Raw genomic sequence first — 16,466 nt, 5'->3', positions numbered from 1 at the left:
CAGGCTGCGGACCCGCACCCAGCTCTGCCCCCTGCCAGCGCCGAGCCAAGCCTGGCATCCTCTGCTCCCCCACCTCCGCCCGCTGCTGGGAAGTAGCTGGGGAACGTGATGAATGGGAGGAGGAGAAGCAGCGCTTTTCCTGCTGGCCAGTGGATTGGCAGTTTGTTATCGGGTGCCTGACTGGGGGGGGGTCAGAGTTTCTAGTTGGGGTCCCAGCTGGTAAAAGTCAGGGTTGCTTGTTGGGCTGCAGTGAAATGACATTACTTTACATTGGATTTCTTCTACCAGGTGGTTTTTTTTTCTGTCTCCTTTACTTAAGAAAAATTTTGCAATTATCATATATTAAGCAGGATGCTTAAAGAAGGTTCAGAACATGATACTAACCCAGGAATGATAAGTCAGAGGAAGGGAGAGGGGATGGGCAAGAAGGTACTCACTGTCCTTTATGTGAAGGATTAACAGCTAGAATCAAAGCATCTAAGTTTGAGTGTATTGGCAATCATTAGTTCATAACACCTTTGCATTGCTTGTTTAACCTTGAATGTCTGTATCGAATATATCCTTTAAATAATCACTATTCATAGATAACATAAATATATACCTATAATAGATCCTGCAAAGACATATATTTATTATAGACCCTTAAAATACATACAAATAATTAAATACTTTGTTGCTTATACAGTTATGTTCTTTCATTTGCATGTTATTTGCTTAATATTAAGTAAGGACTTATTACAAGCTCTCAAAACAGATATATCCCTTATTGAGTAATTAATACTAATCTTGCAAACACATTAACAACACTGAGGCAGTAACAGCTATCTTAGGAGCTGTTACAGTCCGTTTTATAAATCCTGTCTTAGTGTGTGGATTAGTTCATGTTCCTCTGGAGATGTGAGAATCTACAGTGTTGATCCTGATGCCATGCATGAGGCCGAGTCTGTAGGGGTCTCTTCCCCTCCAGATTTTGAGGTTTTCTTGAATGCAGCTCTAACAATACATTTGAAGTGTATGAACATGTGGGTGGGTGAGAAACACACATGAAAACCACACCTGCAATTCTGAACTGCTTCAGAGCTTTTCATTGTATTAGGCTGGTATTAGGAATAAGCAAATTAGGTCTTTAAATGTAGTATTTAAAAGTTAATAGAAAAAAGTAAGAAACCCCTTTTAGAAAATTTGTTTATTAAAGTCAACAAATAGTGTCGTGGAGGTTTTGGGGGGTTTTTTTGGTGGTTTTTTTTAAGTCTCAAAAACCTGCAAAGCATAATGTTTTTCCTCAGATATAAATATGCTCTCAGGTTGTGACCTCCAGAAATTACTTCCATAAAGGGAGTGCTGACTGAAATGATTGTAAGCATGATTTTACTGTAATAACTTGCAGAATAGAGACGGTGCAGTAAGTGTGATGGTTTCATATACATTTACTTGAGGCTTTTAAAATCACTTTTGTGGCTAGATGGTAGGACCACCCTGCTTTATCTTCCATATGTATATTTATATTTGGCTGTCCACAAGAGCTGTATTAGCCTGTCTCTGAGTAGGAAGTGCATGGTATCTCCTGCCAGCATTGCCTACGCTGGCTGTGCTACACCCTCACAGAGCCAGTGATGTTACCTGCTGTCTATGCCTGCATTAAACTTCCTAGAAATACAAGAGCAATTTTATGGATGCAAAGAGGAGAGTTTTGGGTACAGTCCATGTTTACAATTCTAATTGGGATTAATAAAGAAAACAGATAGACCATACACACACACCCACACACACACACCCACACACAAAGGTACAGTGGCAGAGTATTGATTGAAATTAAATGGGTTCTGTTCGTGTAATCAAATTAACTCAAAAGTAAGCTAGGTCCACATTCAAAGATGTGTAAGAGCTGAAGTCATTGTGAATCCAGAACCACTTTCTGAGGTCTGAAATACCAGGTTACTTCAAGCATGGCAATAAATATTTATATTTACAGTCTTGTTTGGTTTGAAACTTGGCTTATCACATATTTGCCAGGACAAGAAACCCTGTTACATTGATTGACTGTATACAGCATCTCTGACATAGTCTGTCTTAGAAATGAGCGTTCCTTCAGTTTTCATCCTCTTTCCTTTTCATCTGCACTGTCAGATCAGTGTTTGTAGTGGCACAAAAGGGGATATGCTACGAATAGTCCAACTTTCATTACACTGGTGCCCAGCAATGCAGAGGTGGATTTCGGTTCATCATGGGAGAGTCACTGTAATTGTCTCAGAGCTTCATTAGCTGTCAGTCCTCCCCTCTGTGCCTGACATGTCAAAACCCAGAGACAAGCTGCTAATTTCTTGTTGAAAGCAGCCACAGTGTCTAGAGCTTGAAAAGATATACAAGCTCCTTCCTTTTATGCTAACACACCTGACAAGTGCCAAATGCTCTTACCTCCTGGTGAAATCTGAAATCAACAGGTTTTATGGGTGCTTAGAGCTCTGAAGTGGCTTTTTTAAACACAGAGACCACAGTGCCTCAGCTGGGCTGGGGTTTGGGGGGTTCTTAGCATCCATCTGTGGCTGCCACGTGCATCCTGTTGACAGTGAGCAAATCACTTAGTCCACATCCTTGTCAGCTTCTTGATCTCAAAATGGTGCCCTAACAGGTCTGTGGTAAACTCCTGAGTATTGGTAATGTGTTCAGGTTTTATGGTGAAGGTTATTTTACAGAAAAATGTCATAAATAATATTTGGATCCTTAAAGTGTTCATATGAAATCATTCACACTGTGTCTATTCTGACTCCACAGCCAGACAAGATTTAGGTCCTTCCCAGCTCCTAGTCTTGTTTCCTTGAGATGGAAACTCAAGAGCATGTCTTGGAACCCAATCAACATGGGTGCACCATGTGGGTGTCTGTGGGTGCACATCTGCCCTACATCTGTAAGATGAGATGCTGTGACAGGCAACACAGTTTGTCTTCTCCTGAAGCTTGCCTTTCTCAAGTAGGTTGGAGGCAGCTTGGCAGCTTTGTTATTCCCAGCCTATTCCTAGCAGATCCAGAGCAGTCCTGGGGTAGGTCTGTGAAGGCTGTGGGTTCTGCCTACATGGTTGCCTTCAGCAGCAACATGATAAGCAGCAGCTTGTGGCACCATCACACCCTCCCACACTGGGGATGACTAGAATGTGCAGTTGTCTTCCTTGTTTCCTAATCTAGTACATGATTTTATAGCCCTTGGATCCCGCGCTGATCCCAGACAGGCATACGGATCTCACACAGTGTTACAAAGGAGGAAACCCTGAGAAGTGCTAAACATCTACAACTTAAGCACAGTTGATAGTGACTCCCAGAATTGCAGCTCTTCTTTCATTAAAGTCTGATGTATGCAACCATTTTGCATTTAAAAAAGAGTTTGTTGTTGGGGGGTTTTTTGTATGAATGGCATTGACCAAAGATATTGTCTAAACGCAGGGATGTTATATAGTCTTTACTGTGATTGCTTTCTGCAGTTTTGGAGCTGTTAATTTTAGCTCTTCATTTCTACAGCTAGACCTTTTGGCATCTTTGTGGAACAGGAGCAGTGTCCTGATTTAGCACAGCTCCATGACACTGACATTGTATAAGTGAAGGAAGGAAATAGCTCCCTTGGTATGTGCTTTTACTGTAAGCAGCATTGGGATATTTGTTGAGATTCATTGAGGACTAGAGGCTGTAAGAAGTTGTGGAGTACTGTAGCTTTCCAGCAGAGGACAAGGATATGGAGGCTCCAAGGGAAAGAGACAACATTTTAATTCTCGTAATGCTTACTATCCTCTGCTTCCAGGATGAGCAAAGCAGTAAATATTGAACAAAGAAGTAAATATCAAGCAAAGGATGTTGATTTGTATGCACAGCAATTGTTGGAATAAAAATCAGTTCAGACCCCAGTGACTCTTGCCAGTCCTTGTTATGGCTATAGAGATGTGAATGCACAGAAAGTGAACACAGCTTAAAATTCAAGGTACCCATCAGATTGTAACTCCAGATAGATCATTCTCCTTTCCAGAAATGACTGGAAAGTTTCCATAGCAGGGGAGAGGCCTCAGGGGAGCAGGACCTGTGGAACTGTGTTGTGTGGGGAGCTGTATCCCCAGCCCTGAAATCCTGCTGCTATTTCATTTGTTGTTAAGGAACACAAAAATCTATTGCAGAGCAAAACAAAATGAGAACTCTGTATCAGAGTAGATGCCAGACATGCATTAATAAAACAATAAATGAAATTAATAATTTATCCGTGGCTGTTTTTACATTTTGGGTGGGTTGTTTTTGTCTTTTTCTTTTCCCTAACACTAGTAGAAGGATATTTCCATTCAAACTGAACTGGAGTGAAATTACTTTTACTATAGATAAAACGTATTCAGATGAGTGGCATGCTTTCCCCACAAAGCTAACTGCAATCCCAATTAACACTTCTCAAAACTGAATTTATTTTTTTCCCCCTACTTCCTAATGAGGTTTTTTCCTCCCTGCTGTCTTGATACAAAGCTTTATGCCGTATGAGTGTGTTCATATGGTGCTTGAGTGCGTTATCTGACCTTGATTGGTGTTTTGGGAGCCAGTTAAATAGATTACATAGAGGTTACCTTGACAACTGTCTTTGCTGATTTAGCAATGCAGTTCATTCTTGGGCACAAGACTCTCAGCAACTGTGGAATTCCACTGACTTCATATTAATCATTAACACAATGTTCTGGGGAGGCTCTGCCGAGCTAGCAATAAGGACTGTATTGAAATTATTTTTTTTACTGGGTAAATGTTATAGACCAAGATATGTTTACAGTATGAAATGTTGTTCACAGTCATAAAATGAAAATATATGTTCCTGTTTATTTTTTCCTCTCTCTTCTAGTTTCAACAATAATATTGGAATAATAAATCTCCTATCATGTCTGATGGGAAAAGATGGTCTTTTAAATGAAACTCTTTCCTTAACATTGATCTTACACTGTACCTTCTTTTAGGTCTGTGCTGTAACCTCGCAGGCATGACAGATAGTTAAATTCAGTGTGCAAAAGCTTATAAGCCTGGAATCTGATCTCTATTAACTCCAAGGAGATTGCTTCCGATTTACATTAGTCCTACATATCAGTCAGAATCTGGCCCTTTTCAAAAGATGTTTTTGAAAAGACAGCCACTTCCTTTTTCAGAACTGTTGTCCAAAATTGTTTACAATAGCTTAAATAACATTAAAGCTTGTTTGTGACTGCAGCTTTGGGCTTTGTCTTTAAAATTAGTATTTTTACTTTTAAGCACCCAGCTCAACCAGAATTTTGCAGGAGGATGTCAAGATCCTGGGACTGTATTTTGCAAGAGGCTGAAAACCTTGTGGAAATCAGACAAATTTTTTATTAATTAAATATGAAAATGAATAATGTAGTCAGAGCAGGGGCCCACACCATGGTTTTTCTTCCAATATCATATTCAATGTATCTCGTAATGTCTTCTCCGTCCTCCCCATTTGCAGTTGGCACCGTTGTACTGCAAATCCAACTGGTTTTTTTGGGTTGAAAATGCATAACTGTGTCATGCAAAATTTCATGTACAAAGTGAAGAACAGAGTTGAGGTCTAGAACACACGGATTTCACATGTGGAGGAAGATTGTATGGAAATTGTGGACCGACATTGACTAAATATTTTGCTAGTGCTATCAGGTGATGAAATACTAAACTTTTTGTTTAACTGCCAGCATTAGTTTTCAGAGTTGGTCCATTACAAATAAGACAGTCATTTGTACTTCCTGGAGCAGTTGTTTGCAAACTCAGAAAGACAGAATTAATCATGGTGTCTTCAGCTCCTGATTGTGAGTTCGTGTTCGCCCAGTTTGAGAAATATTTTCTTTAAACTGAAATTATGCTGAAGAATAATTTTCCCCAGATTTGTTCTTTCATTCTTTGAGCAGTTTGGTGCTGGGCCAGTACCACAGGCATGAGCCCTGTTTTTTGTTTGGAGTGAGTGCACACATTGCTGGGCCGGGTGCTGCTGGGAGTTGACAGCAGAGCCCATGGCCACCACAGCTACTGAGGGTTTTTCTAGGTGTCTTCTGCAGAGAGCACTAGGAATAGTTGGAACTTTTCTCCCAAGCAGGGTCTGGGAATGGTCATATATTCTTTCTGAAGCCAAAAAGGACCTTTCACTCACTTCAGTACGGAGGACTCCACTTGACTACAAAAGGGGCAGCTTTATCTAAACTGATTTCAAATTTTTTGGAGGCAGGTATCTACTATCATTCATAAATGGCTTAGGGAGACTTTATAACTGCCTTTGTACTCCTGTTTTGTGTCCCCGAGGTCGCCTTGGCATGCTGACAGCATTTGAGACAAAATATTGGAGGCATCATTGGAAGAGATTGTATGGCTGAGTTACTGTACCCAAGGACAGTTCTTCCCTGGTCCCCTCCAGCAGAACTCTTCTGCATGCCCAGCTTAGGATTTCTTAGCATAAAAATACACAGGTCTGCAAATGGAGCCTAATTTTGGACATGCACCAAAGTATCTCTGATGCAGTATACTTAAATTTATTTTTTGCTAGCGCAAGTAAGATCAGAATCAGTCTGAAGCAGGCTGGTGGGGATTGCTGGAAGATTTTCAGAAGAACACCCAAATCCTTCACTGTGAATGGAATTACTTATGGATTGCTTAAGGAAAGAGCAGAACTTTTTTACTAGAAATTTTAATCTGTCACTTTAAAAGACAGTGAATGTTTCCAATACATGCTCTAGGGTGTTTCACAACTGGCAGAGCTGATTTATTTTGGAGGCCTATAACCCTGCAAGAATTCAAAAGTATTTTTTTGGGGCCTCTGATTTCAAGTTACAGGGTACAGCTGATAGAGACTTCCTTGACAGTTTCTCTCTTTTCACTTCCAATATCTGAGTTTGAATATTGAGCATAGTGGTGCCCAGCTGCCAGCCACCTGATTAGGTGGTGCTGCAAAATTGGTCCTCCTGGAGAAGGACATGGAATAGCTAAAGTATAAATAGAGAGAGGGTTGGTTTAGGGTTTTCTATTGCAACTAGGACAGTTCCTTTTATCAAAGGAACCTAAAGCATGAAACATCTAACTTCTGCATTTTGTACTAGAAGAGTTTCCATCTATCTTTGACTCATTTGAAAATCCAAGGATCAACAAAAGTCTTATTTTAGAACAAGATCCACTGCAGACTGCTTTTAGCCCTATGCCATTTTTACATCCATGTACTCATTCCTGCAAGCTGTGACTTCATGTGATCAGAATCCAGCCCATCACTCCCATCTGCCTTTCTGATACTGCAGGAAAAGCAGGGAGATATTTTTGTCTTTCCTGATAAATAAATATTTCCCTTGTTCATATGTGAATCCCCTGTGTAAACCTGGTGGCCCTATATACTGATAATTGCCACATTTCAGCATTCATAGGAAAATGGGTTTTCATAAGTATCAAATTACCACCGGTAACAGTTTTAAGAAAATGTAATTTGATGCCAAATATCTATGCATATCAAAGCTTAATGACTAGTTAAGACAAACATCCATGGTAACATCTGGGATATATCTATGCTTTAGCCATTTAACCAGTGTAGTCAGAAGTTTCCAGGCAGTATCCATCTGGGCCTGAGAAAATTTTTCCAAGACTATTAGATACAGTTTGAGGTCTACGGAACTGAGATTAATGGCCATTTATAGCTTTTAAATTCTCTGAAACAAAAAAGCAGAAACTTTCACAGACTCAGATATCACAAAAGCCACTCATGGATTATGAGGAGGATATTTTAACTAGATACTATAGAAATGATGTTAAATTATGAATAGCGGCCAGTGATATATTCTCACAAGACATGGTCAAAACAATCACTACTAAAGTTATGCAAAGAGTTAAATAAGGCTTTCTCTAGGCTGATGAAGCAAGTGGCTCTGGAACCTATTAATTCTTTTCCCAGAGAATACTTCTGTGGTATTAGGGCATGGTTCCTGATGGGCTTTGGACTGGAACAAAAGACATGTTTAGATGCTGATGCTGGAGGCTGCTCTAACTTATGCTTGGGGACTGTCTAGCAATTAGGTTGGGATCAGGGGATTTCAAAAGTCACCTTTGCACCTCCTGTTTTGAGCTGTAGTGTGCTTTTTTATCTTGTATCACAGATCATACCAGGGGAAGGGACTGGAGCAGTAATTTACTGTATTACTTTTCCCTACACACCAATAAATAGAAAACATTTTGTATTTTTTCCAGATTTATTCTTTTGAAATAACTCCAGAATTTAGGATTGGTACAATATTTGTCTGGGAGGAAAAAAAACCTTAGCAGACTTTTGTTGTTATATATGTTTCTCTAAAAGATCCTTAATGGAACAAGATAATTCCACCTGTGCACCATCATTCAATATAAGGGTGAAGTTGTCAACAGATTGTGCAGGGAGATGAGCACTCTGGTTCCCTTCATATTAAAGTAAGATATATGTGTGTTATTTCCTTACATGTCACCTGGAAGGTTTCCCCTGAGTATTGCCAAGTCATACAATTAACACTGCTGAATTCCCCACAGGACTCTGCACTTCTAATTTTCTACCCACACTAAGACAGTGATTTCAGCCCCAGCTCAGCTTCAGTATTGAGTAGCAGTCAGGTACAGGTAACTAGAAAACTTGTATGACAAAGGCTTTGGTAAAGCAAGACAGAGGACTAGCTTAGAATACAGAATTATTTCTCTGTCTTTGCTTTAGTTCTCTTTCTTTAGGGGGTGGGGAAGTGGGAAAAACAACCTCTCAGGTCAAGGTTGAAGACTTTGTAGTGCAGAACAACAAAGCTTGACTGTGATAATCTACAGAGCACCTGCCCTGAGGATAAACAAACAGTTCACATTTTTGTGCTTTCAAGTACAGTATGAGCAAAATAGCATGAGCAAAAGATTCTTTTGAACCTTATAGAAAAGGGAAAATGGAAATCTTAAGAACAAACAAAATATTTTATATCTTGTGATGGATTTTGTAACAGAAGCTGCAGCGTGCAAACTGAATTGATCAAAATCAACAATGTCATTAACCACGTGGTTGGATCCAAGACCAGAAGGTGTTTTCCCACTTTTTACCAGTTCATTCTTGAGCTTAATTTTGTCTTCCATACCCTGCACCTTGCTGATGGCAGAAGCCCACTGCTCACCTCATGAGCCATGCCTGTGTTTAGTTCCTCACAGTCTTTATTTCACCCTGTTACAGATTCCAAATTCCAACCCATGACTTAGCTCCCCACTGGAATTTTTGGTCAGGCCATTCCTGTTGCTTCATTCTCTGATCCTGTGAGCAGTACCAACATGTACAAACTGCAGCTGAAATTTGGCCAATTGCTTTATTTTTTTTTCTAAGTTGACTGAACAGCTCTTATGATTCTCTCATATCCAGTTTCCCTTAAGCAGGATGATTTTTCCAAAACGTTTTCCTAGTTGCTATTCTTTAATAACCTTTCCATGTACTCCAGAACTTCCCAGCACCTCCTTTTCTGTATAACCTGAATAATCATATTTTTAGACTCTGCTGTTCTAAACCCTTCTTATAGCTAGTTGAATTTTCATAACTAACACACCACACACCCATCACATGCTCCATGCTGATCATCCCACTGACATACATGCAAGTTTTTCCTCCCTCTTTTGGATTTCTGTTGTTCAAATATGGTGTTGCTGAGACTCCAAGAGAAGTCTTGCATGATCTCTACTTTGTGCATAATGTACTCTCCAGCCTTTGTGAAAATGTTATTTGGGGTAATCCTTCGAGGAAAAAGTTCTCCTTTCAAGTACAGGACTTTGGTCTTCTAGCACAAACATTGAGCAAATGGGCTTCTGATAACTTTAATTTTACATCAGATGGTATTTTGATTGATACAGAAATTAAAAATGACTGAGGAGGGAGAGCATTTACAGACTGCACAGGGAACCATTAACCAAGAGTACGTGGTTAAGCACGGATAGTGAGCTGTGTGGTGTTGAAAGACAGACCAAGTGAAAGGGAACACAAGCCTCAGGAGTTCACATCAGGCTGAACAGCAACAACTGAGTCCAACAAACAGACACGCTTGGATTTCCTGAGGGCAGACTTTGTCCTGTTTAGGAGACTGGTTGACAGAGTCCCTTGGGAGGCAGTCCTGAAGGGAAAAGGAGTCCAGGAAGGCTGGACATACTTTAAGAAGGACATCTCCACAGGAGCAGGCTGTCCCCATGTATCAGAAGAGGAATCAGGGAGGAAGAAGACTAGCCCAGCTGAACAGAGAGATTTGGCTGTAACTCAGGGGAAAAAGGAGAGTTTATGACCTTTGGAAGAAGGGGCAAGCAACTCAGTGGTGGACTTGGCAATGCTGGGTTAACTGTTGGACTTGGTGATCTTAGAGGTCCATCTGAAAAGATTCTATGATTCTAAGTTTGCTGGTGTCCTGAGAGTTGTTACTGACTACAGCCAGGCTCCATCTTGATCCCACCGGAAATCCCTAACAAAATTCCTATTTATTTCCATTGCTGAACAATCCTGGGAATAATAGAAATATCTATATGCAAGGAAAATGTGTGTGTGTTTGTGATTCTCCTCTGGGTTCTATTTTCTGTAGAATCAAAGTCCCAGTTCCCATTTCATGATGAATCTAAGTCTTCAGTTCAGCTTCACTTCTGTTAGCACCACAGAGAAATCTCTGACAAGACAGATGTCTGCAGCCACCAGAAGCCTTAAATTGAACACCTAAAAATAGAAAGCTGCAGAATTTATAAATATTTTTGCAAATCAACCTTTTATAACTACCCTCCTTTTGTAGCAGTGGTAGTTAGCATTGAAATCCAAGTATATTTCAGCAAAAGAGAAAGCTGACCAAGCAGCCCAAGAAATTCTGCAGAGTTCTGCAAATTGCAGGAGGCCCAGGGAAGGAAATCACTGCATGCCAAATTTTCCCACTGATTTCTATTGTCTCTACTTATCATATGTAACACTGGGAATTCATTGTGGAGCACTGTATCTTCCCCCAATTCTTACCTAGCTAATAGCCTGATTATGTTTTATGACTTTGTATTCTCATTCAACATAATTTACTCTTCAGTTAGAAAATAAGACTGTCCCCAGAGAAACAGCCAGCCCTTTGTTCTCTTTGTTCACAAATTAGTTTGGAGAAGGATCGACTGGTAGTGTAGAAAGCCTGTATTGGATCTGCTAAGATCTCTTCCTATTCAGATTTGCTTTCTGTGGCTGGAGGCTACTCTTGATAGTTATTTGGAATGAAATATTGTTCATCCCCTTAACAAAGAGATAGTTGGTTCCATTCAGTACTTCCATGAACCTCAGACAGTGTTTATATAGCACGTATTCAAAACACGCCAGCTATTTCTTACCATCGTATACTTTCTCTGACCATGGGCTGGGCTTCTCTTTTGTCAGAGGGCTTCTGTTTACCTGGCATCTTTTTTGGTTCTTTTGTATCTTTCTCTGTGCAATCATTTCCTAAACTGTCTGAGCAAATACGATTATGAAGAGGAAGAACTGCAGAATTCCCCTGAAATAAGTTCCTTCAGCTTTTCTTCCAAAGACTTGCTCCTCTCTCCCCCTATCTCACACCTGAGGTTGGATACTCCTTTCTCCATTTCCCTGACTCCAGCATGTGGATATTGCTGTGGAGCCCACGAGCAGGTCACTGTGGATGATTTCCATTTATATCTCATGTCTCAGTAAACCTCCTCCTGAGGACTTCTCTCTTGTGCATCCCCACAACCTGTTTCCTTCTGGTTTCACATTGCTACTGGATTGACCTGTGCCAGATGAGAAAAAGTCAGGAGACTCTTAAATAGAAAGTCACTCAGCCTGACATCTTTGCTGTTGAGTATATCTCTCAGAGTTGATCTCTACTACCAAGACTTTGCCAGGAAAGTCAAACCAGTAAAGGCTTCTTGAGAAGGATTGAGTTCTGCATATAAAAACTGTCTGTATTGCTAACCAGGCTTCCCTAGTTATATAAGCCATCCTGCAGAAGATTTCTTTTGCTGCTGTAAATTGTGCCAGCCCAGGTGACTTCCTTTCTAAGCTATTTTGGCAAAATGCTGCCTATACAAGCATTGTAGGCCACACAGATCCCTTATGGTGGATTTTTTTGGACCAGGTGAATTCTTTCTATTGCCCTGCTGTGAATACCTATGAAAATCCAACTTGGGTCATACCAAAGCCTTTGGTTTAGCTGCAGTAGTGGGAACATGGGAGGAGGAAGGCAAGAGGCCCCTCTATTGAACTTAAATCCTAGGCCCTGCAGCTAAAAAACCCCCCAACAGATCTCAGTATGCCTAATCCAGCAAAGTAGCTCACACAGATACATATATATATATATATATATATATAAACTATCACCAGAGGATGTGAGCATTGACAGTATGTATCCTTCCTCTTCTGTGTGTTGAAGTCATCATGGACAGGACATACTGGGCATTTTGTTATGCTTCTGCAGCCCTTTGAAAATGCTGGGCCAGATGCACAACTCCTTTAAATTAATGCCAGTGCATCTCTTTACACCAGCTGACAGCTTTGCCCACAGTTCACTAAATGCTATTTATTATTTTATTTTGTTTGCTAGAGTGACAGTGGAAATGACATTGATACACGGGTCAATTTAATCCTGCTGACATAGCCTCGAGGAGTTTTTTGTTTATTTTTTATTTTTGCCCTTTCCCAAGAGAATCTCCCTTACATTTTTATATTTGGTAAGGTTTATTAAATAAGATCAGCATATTAGCAGTCTCATAAGCTTGTTATTTTATGTATCTCTTTATTTCTTTAGCTTTATTAATCGTCATGGTACTTGAAGTTGCTAGCATGAAAAATGCACTGTAAGAGTAAATAACCATTATTATCAAAGTGCTTTCATAAAATGATCTGTAGGATTAAATCCTTATTAGAGCAGCATTATTGGTCATGATTATCATTATTATTACATATTAATTAGTAGTACAAAGATAGTGCAGCTTTCAGAGTGATCTTTACCAAAGTCAGTTAAATATGAAGGTTTCAAATTTCAATAGATTTAGTGGTTTAGGACATGGTAGTGGGATTATAGTTAATATTATTTATTCAGTTCAGTACTTGAAAAGAGCTGATGATGTGCTCAATGCTTGCACAGCAGAATTTGCTGCCTGAAACACATGCTCTAAGAAAGGGAAAGGAAATAGTTGCACTAGAGTAGGGCTTTTTTTTCTAAATTCTGAAATCCAGGAGTTCAGTGTTGTTTATGGCTCTGCCACTTCCCGCATCTATTTAATTTTGTGCTTTGTCATTTATTTAATATTTCTCTGACTCAGTGTATTGATGTGCATAAAGTATGTTCCATTAATTAATCTGTGTAAAGCATTTTGAATTATAGCTACCATGTAAGACTGGAGCAATTTTTCCCATACCTGAAGAGAAGCTGTAGTTGACACAGATTGCCATATTATGTGTGTACTTTTCATAGATGTGGTGCCTGTTTGGTTAATGTAACTGTGAGGTGACATGATGGGCAGATTGTGTACAGCACACTTCTTTCTTTTTCTTTTATCTGAAATGATACTATTACTCCTTCCCTTTGATGCGGTAACCTAGTCAAGCTTCAAGAGACATAGGATAAGAAAAGACTGACAAATAAAATATTATTATGGCAGGTGTCACAAGATGGTACTGTTATATAAAGTCTCCCAAGTTCTTTTTTTTTCCCACCTTATTATGTGAGGAAACGTTCAGTCTTGGGAAGACACACTGTGTTCGTAAATTTTCTTTTGCAAGGTCCTGGATAGAGAAAGTCAAATAAATAATTTGTTTTGTTGCCTCAGCCTCTGGATGGAGTTGTTCTGGAGACAGTTACTCTCCAATAGACAGGCATTAGTACTTGGCTAAATGCCTGAACAAAGCCATTGCCCTGCTGTTGCCATCTCTCTTCCAGGTCTAATTTTGCTTGTTGCCTTCCCTCTTTATGCCATGCCTTATATGTAACATCCCAGGATTTTCAGAGGAAAGACTCTGTGTGAGCTACAGAAATCCAATTTAAGCACAGACTCTGCCTGCAAAGCAGGACCAGGTGAGGAACTTAAAAATTACAGTCCCTGAAGACAGCATATTGAAGGGGAGCTGGTGAGTGAGGCAGGAGGAGATGCCCCAGAGAAGGACAGCCTTTCACTCTGGCCTCTGAGTGCATAGGTGTCCCCTGCTACTCTGAAATTGCTCCTAAATATCAATATACAAAAAGAGCTGACCCTTTCCTACAAAAACAGAGTGAGGGAGAGACCATTTCTTTTTTCGCCTGTTAATTGGGCCTCTTCTAGGAAACTGGAAGCTAAATGTCCCTCTGCCAAATCTGGCATATAGAGCTAAATTTAGGTCTCTCATGTCTCAGAAGGGGCTCTGCCCATCAGGCTTTTTGAGTGCTGTGGGCTCTCTCAGCCTCTTCCACTGGCACTGCTCCAGTTTTGCACAGTGAAACACCAGCAGTTGAAAGAACTTGATGAGATGTCCTGACTTTGTAACCTGCCATGTGAGTGATGTAACCCTTGTTTTACAGGATCTTCCTGTCATAACATTTCTGAATTGAGAAGAGCCAGACACTCTGAAGAGATGAAAGAGATCTGGGTTGAGGTCCCCATCCAGGTGAGGCAGAGTGGGGTTTAAAATGCAGATCACCCAAGTCACAGGCACATCCCCTATCTCCTAGAACGTGGAGTTTAGTACATGTTTTAAAGATATCTACTCAACTGGTCCCTGCTGGTTAGTAAATAGTCTCCTGCGCTGAGTAACCTGGTCTAGATTCTTGCCATTAGTGTGCCACGGGGGGCTTAACATATTATGGACATAATGGCTCTTCCTTTAAAAGCACCAAACCCTTCTTGCACTCAGTGTCATTTTGGGGTATGCAAGGAATGCACGAGCAGGCTGCTGAGAGCAGCAGCTAGTCATTTGAGCAGTCTGAACTTTTTGCTTGGCTGCCCTATTTAAAATGGGTACCAGTGGAGCAATAGATTGGCATCTGATGTTAGTTAGAAAAAAAACCCTACACATTTAAGTGAAACAGTAGCAAAGTGATTTTTTTCTGTAAATCTCTGGAATTAATAACTGCAGCTATTTGAGAAGAGAAACAGTATCATTCATACTGAAAAATATTCTCTTCCCTCCCACAGGGGAAGCCTGTGTAGGTGTGGAGCTGTAGTCTGGGAAATTAAAAAATGCAAATTAAAAAATGCAAATGTAAGAGAGAGGCATTGCTTGCTGCAGTGCTCTAAGGGTTTTCTTGAATAGCAGCAAATTAAGGAAATGCTATGTAATCAAAGTTTATATCAAGCCTATGAAAGAAAAGCAGCATTATTTCTAAATATAGTGATAGGACTCTCTGCTCCTGATCCTTTACATTGTGTACATATTACCCGTAAATTACAAAGATACTGTATTATGTGTTTCAACAAGTCCTTGAAGAAAATGCACATTTACCCTTTTATGTGCCACTTTATTCTGTTGTATTAAAACATGATGATTAGGAAGGAAAAGGTAGTTGGGCTACTTGTTTTTTCAGCGGGGTTCATTCAGGTTTTTTCACTCCATTTCCCTTTGCTGTCAGTACCAACAAGGGCTTCCCAACCGCAGCTCTTCGCTGCCGATGGTAATACAGGTCAATCACATAAGTGGCATTGATTGTGTGGAAGTTTAGATAGTAGATCTGTTCTGCCTTCCACATCCTCTCTCAATTTATCCCTACATAACCCTGTCCTCCTGCTTTTCTCAGTTCGACATCAACTTCATTTGTGGTCTGTTTGCAACATTTCCCACAAAAGGCCAACACAGCCCATCTAGGGAAAATAAATGCACATGCAAATACTATTTGTTCACTGTTTCAAGGTAAGCACAGTGCAGTGAGGAGGAATCCAAGCCACATGGCTACTTAGGAACTTCCCAGCATAAGGGTAGATAAGGGCAATATCCAAATGGATTAACAGCACCGAGAGTGGGCAATGTGGCTGAGGAAGAGAGAATCAGGCAAATGGTGCATCCTAGCAACACCCAGGTAACCTGTGGTCTCCAAGGCAATATGTAACTGGTTTTGAGAGGGATGAGATCGTTGCCAACTAAAATGAAAAATAAGCTGTGATGGAAACTCATATTTATTTGACTGGTAATTACAGTCACTTCCTCCAGCAGAACTCGGGCACGACTAAGAACAGAGGCGCAGCCATGAACCACATAGCTGGGAGTCTCACCAAAGGTAAGGAAATTAGGTTTTGATTCCTCTGTTTTAAAGAACTTGTACTGCTTTGTGATGTGATGATTTCACAAGTTTCGCTATTTTGTTGTGGTTCTTGGTCATTCCTCTTTGGCAGAAAACTCACTGGGACCAGAGGTTTGTCCATGACTGTCTCTGGGCCCCGGCAGAGACTGGGTGGAAAGTAAAATAGAAACCGAAGTTTCGTGGAGTCTTCTTTCCTCAAATGTTGCAGGGGCAACTTGCAACCACAGCGAGGTGC

At 40.4% G+C, this 16,466-nt stretch overlaps 1 long non-coding RNA gene across 2 annotated transcripts in view; it reads left to right on the top strand.

Moving 5' to 3' along the window:
• LOC116793881 overlaps positions 1-16,213 on the top strand; it is a 130,036-nt gene extending 113,823 nt beyond the window's left edge. The window contains exons 3-4 of one of the 2 annotated variants that reach the window (XR_004359622.1): positions 14,519-14,604; positions 16,144-16,213. This is a non-coding gene — a long non-coding RNA (uncharacterized LOC116793881). Of the gene's footprint in view, positions 1-14,518; positions 14,605-16,140 lie in introns of both variants that reach the window. The other variant, XR_004359623.1, reaches the window with a different exon arrangement.
• The last annotated feature ends 253 nt before the right edge of the window (positions 16,214-16,466 follow it).

This window comes from Chiroxiphia lanceolata, chromosome 14 (genome assembly GCF_009829145.1).
Source record: "Chiroxiphia lanceolata isolate bChiLan1 chromosome 14, bChiLan1.pri, whole genome shotgun sequence".
Taxonomy (NCBI): domain Eukaryota; kingdom Metazoa; phylum Chordata; class Aves; order Passeriformes; family Pipridae; genus Chiroxiphia; species Chiroxiphia lanceolata.
Note: the sequence above shows the minus strand (reverse complement) of the source record. Positions and strands in the feature narration are given on the sequence as shown.